The following is a 4773-nucleotide window of genomic DNA, read 5'->3' as shown; positions in this document are numbered from 1 at the left end:
CTGTGATCGCATCTATTAATCAGCAACCAACAAGAATGTATATGCTAAAATAGAATGTATATGCTAAAATAAACCACTTGTACATTTCTAGGTGTGTGCACTTTAGTGCCTTATAAGCTTTTGACTCGGCCCAGGTAATAAAAAGTGAAAATTAATTTTAATTCTAATAAAAGAAAATAAATACTTGCAAAAATGTCGCCCAACTGCCGTGACATTGCCACCCGCAATGCCGTGACTCGGATTCGAACCGAGGTTGCTGCGGCCACAACGCAGAGTACTAACCACTATACGATCACGGCGAGCTACTTGGGCTCTGACAGGCTGGTCGGCTGTAGCTCTTATGACCTGTACTGTACTGCACTGCTGCTCCATATATTGGTTTACACTTATCGCATGTTCTGCTGTCTCCAAACACCACCCTGTATTTCAATCGGCTCCCTAAATTGTGCTCGCCTTCAAAATATCACATATACTGCATCAACGTCGTGGGGATGATGCATATCTTATCTACGACCGTTTAAACACTGCAAACACGTCAGCTTGACTAAATGAAATACGTACAGACAGGAGGAGGAGATGCGAAAGAGAAATTGACAGAAAAGGTATTAACAGTTTAAGATAAAAACTGCGTCCGCAGATCTTTTGAAATTAATACATTTCTTAATGACAAACCTGGGCACGTTCCTACACAATACAGTTCACCTTCGACGACTTACATTTTACAGATAAAAAAAATGCCGCAGCACAGATTAAAACGGAACGTGCATATTGCATGCAAACTTTTTGAGGACGTGGATATTCCAGATCGCAGGCTGCCAGTAATTTCCGGGAAGCAGCATCAGCCATTTCCCATTGGAGAAACGAATATTGACAAAGACGTCGCACGTAAGCCACGTGACCTACGGCGAGGCACGCACTGCTCTAAGAACTCTCACCAAAACCGACCGCTAGTCTAGTTCAGTCTGTCCCATCGAATCTGCGCGGGGATGTTTGCGCGGTTCAGAGAATAAAGAGCCATGTAGGCAATAGAGGAATACTGTAAATGTGCTTACTTTGGGCATTTGGAGGGAGCCTGGCTTTCTATCCACATTACTCTCCCTCCCGTTCACTAGCCACTGCTATAGTGCCATTTAGTACTATTTTCACTTAAGTTATGAGTAGAGTTGCCACCTTTCCAAAAGTGAAATACAGCTCGTAAGGTGTGGTCTTAAGAATCTGCAAAGGCCCCTGACCTTATTCCTAAAAGGGCTTTAAAGAAAATCGTACGTAATAATGTGTAACATTTCTTTTCGCCATTTGTTTACTTTAATTATTAGTCAGGGGTCATTAATGGAGCAGTAGAAAATATTTAAAAGTGCTTTCAATTTATATTTGTTGTTTGAAGTATGTACAGGTAACGTAAAAAATAACGGCTTTTGGGGATTTTGCTTATTTTTGTAATGGCTGGGACATTCAAATGCAGTGTTGCTGGTAGAAAACCGTCGAGATGGTAGCCCTAGTTATGAGGCCAATCTGGAACGGTGTTGGCTAGGGTGGTCACTTGGCTGATTTTTAGGTTGAGCATAGGCAGCGCATGCGCTGTTGGCAAGACCTGTAGTATTAAGTAAAACAAAGTAGCTCCCGCCTGCTGCTCACCATTTGTTAAGTGAAGTGTCGGTCTTCTTTCATTCCCCATAATTGGTTTAGGCAGCGAACGTCGCTTCCAATTTTTTTCTCAGTGTAGCACCAACCAACTACAGTTACTTTACCCTTGCACAGCGTAATTGTAATTTGGAGAACTCTTTTTTGCTTCATGCTTGTGTCAGTGCTCACTGTTCCATGCATGACTGTCGTCCCTTCTGCCTCCATCCACCCTTGGTGTCGTCACCTCCCACCACCACCTGCCCCTCGCTCCTTGTTTTTCATAGGATTGTGCTTTTACTGGACATGGCAGACGATAAATCAACCAAATGCACCCGCATCCGTCATCATTTTTTTACTCCGAGGGCATAGGTTTGAATCCTAGTGTGTCCTTTCACAGTTCAGTAAATTGGGTACTATTGAATTGGATAACAACGAGCAGCTGGCATATTGTGCCAAGAGGCTCCTTTGGGGTGAACATTTTTATTTTTATTTTTACAACTATACAGGTTCAGTTACATGCACTTGCTTTTAGATGCAGTCAGCCCCGTTGAGAATGAATCATATATTCCCATTTGCCAATATCTACCTGAAACTAAGTTCCTAAGAAATTGGCTTGCCTTGCCAGAAGAGACTGAGCTGACGGAAGGTACTCAGGAACAGTCAAAAGTTTAGTTGGTTATTCACGGCTTGGTGAAGAAATCGGATGCCTCGGACGTGACCTTCCTGTCTTTGGTTTCCACTGTCTTGACCAGGACAGTGCACTTTGTAGCTAGAATACTAAATTCCCTTCATAAGGAATGCCCCCTTTTGACACTGGCATCTAGTGTTGAGCACCTTCCTCAATCCGGCTAAGGCAAGGTCCCGGGTGCAACCCTACCCGCGTCACCATAGGGTTCTTTTGTGACCGGCATCAGGTCTATGAGCTTCCAGGAAAGGCTGAGCTCTGTCCCATCCTCCGCCTATCTCTTCCTGAATTGCCCTCCATGCTTTTCCTGCTAAACACCCTTCTGACAACTAGAAAAAACAACCAAAGCACACCTTCACGCCGAATGTTCGTATCAAATATTTGTACACTGCCAGAATCAAATATGGACTCCCAGTGCTTCTGGCATTCAATCAGCTAACAGCCAATGAAATGGCTGCAAGACATTCATCCTAGAGCCTGCACCAACAGTAAAGTCCAGACACGGTGCTAAAGGGTTGATGATGCCTGTTCCCAGGCACTTCTTGCATCTTTCATACGTCTTGTGCAAATATATGTTCTTTCTGTCACGCTCCCCTGAAGGGAGGCTTCTCTAAGAGGGCTGATTTCATGCAATAAAACGTCTTTTTTGTTTAAAAAAAAAAAAAGAGAATGAATCGTATGCCGTCTCTCGGTGGGTGCTTGAACCACCAAGCTACTGCGCTTCTAGAAACATAGTGTACCTGGTAAGCTGGACTTCCCAGCAGGCACCAAAGAGTGTTGCACAGCAGCAGCACCGCCCTCCCTGACGGCCATCACTGCCACTTCAGACTGTGGCACCTTAGACAAGCAGCGCAGCTGCTGCTTTGCCCTCCCTCACACCTAAGGCTGCCCCTTCAGTTTTTGGCACACCAGATGAGCAGTACATCAGCACCACTGTTACAGTGCTTTAGGCTAAATCAACTCCAGGCTGCGTGAGACCCCAGCCGGGCGGCAGAGAAGCCAATGGCAGAGTTTGGGCCCAGTGGACACCAAAGCAAGCATGGGAAATGGAACCCAGCTTGGTAGTAAAACAGAGCCACCATCGGGAAGCGGAGGGCCCTTTGCTGACCTGTGCCCTGGTGCCACTGCCCCTGCTGCATCCCTGACAGCAGCAGCACTCCCCTTCTCTATTCGAGCATGCCACGTCCTGCCCTTGCAACCCAGCTGGGCTGCAATCCTGGCAGCTCTGGCTAAGTCAAGCAGCGGCTCAGTTTACTCTTCAGCTTCACAGCACTGCACAGAAAGAGGAGCACGAAGAGCTGAGAACAGAAGCCTAGGTGCTGCCTTTTGAGTTGCTTGCGGCTCGAGAGGACTTGGGACGGGTTGGTGGGGTTGGAGCGACAACACACCATCCCAGGCTCCAAAACTGCCCTTCTTCAAATGACTGCGGCTACGAGGATTACACCAATAATGCCTTGCTCTCCTTACACGTTTTAATTTTTTTTTTTCCAAGAACAGATTTCTTCTCCCGGAGTAAAACCGTTTAGGCAGGAATTAAGGTTAAACAAGCATTTGCAATGCAATAGGTCTTGCATGGGCAAAAGTTTAAGCTTTTGGCATTGTAAATAACAATGCTTTTTATTTATCTGTTTAAAAACAGCACATAAATAAACTGCATTGTCATTTACAATGCCAATAGCTAAAACTCGCGTAAATGCGAGGCCTATTGCATTGCAAATGCTTGTTTAATAGTGTGTCCTGTCTTTTTAAGCTTTGCCGATTAAATACAAAATTACTGGGAAAAGCAGTGAAAATTGTTATTTTTTCTGAAACATAAATCAAGAACAACAATCAGATAATTCATTTAAAAAACATTTTAGAACTACCTAAACTATTTAAGAACAATTATTAGAGTAAGCAGAGCGCTAATTACAGTGATACAAAAGTATCCTGACAATTCTACAAGAATTAATTTTCAAGTACTTGCTGCTGGCAGCAAAACATAGTCTAATGGGCAGTATGTTTTTTTCTAATAAAGGTGCCAACTCCAGCATCAGTGTCTCTCAGAGCTTCCCTACCTTTTACATCTGTGTATTGGCAGTGGTTTAATTTTGACAGTGGCCGCCACTGACCTTTATTTGGCGGCACCTGTACTCTTAAATACTGTCCACAGGTATTGGTCATATTTTTTTTGTTGTTGTCAATGTTAAGGCATTATGCCCGATGCATCAGCCTGCGCCAGTCTGAACCTCTCTTTGGTTAATTGTAGCTGGTGTGTGGCTCAGGTAGGGCAGGGAGCTACAGGGTTGCTCTGTAGAAGCTTGGCATTTCATTTTTAGACATTTTCATTTGGTCCACAGTCTTTATCCTGGCAGTGCTACCATTCCACTGGTGCTTATTTGTTCTCCTGCAATCAGGGCCTGTCCCATCATTCTGTCACACTGGCATTTTCCGGTGGCCTGCCAGTGTTCAAACCTAAACTTATT

The 4773-nt window shown here is 44.5% G+C and overlaps 1 non-coding gene across 1 annotated transcript; it reads right to left on the bottom strand.

Moving 5' to 3' along the window:
• Positions 1-227: 227 nt before the first annotated feature.
• On the bottom strand, positions 228-299 carry TRNAH-GUG (transfer RNA histidin (anticodon GUG)). The gene has a single exon. It is a non-coding gene; the product is annotated as a tRNA-His (tRNA).
• Positions 300-4773: the final 4474 nt, after the last annotated feature.

Source organism: Lissotriton vulgaris, chromosome 12 (genome assembly GCF_964263255.1).
Source record: "Lissotriton vulgaris chromosome 12, aLisVul1.2, whole genome shotgun sequence".
Taxonomy (NCBI): Eukaryota; Metazoa; Chordata; class Amphibia; order Caudata; family Salamandridae; genus Lissotriton; species Lissotriton vulgaris.
Note: the sequence above shows the minus strand (reverse complement) of the source record. Positions and strands in the feature narration are given on the sequence as shown.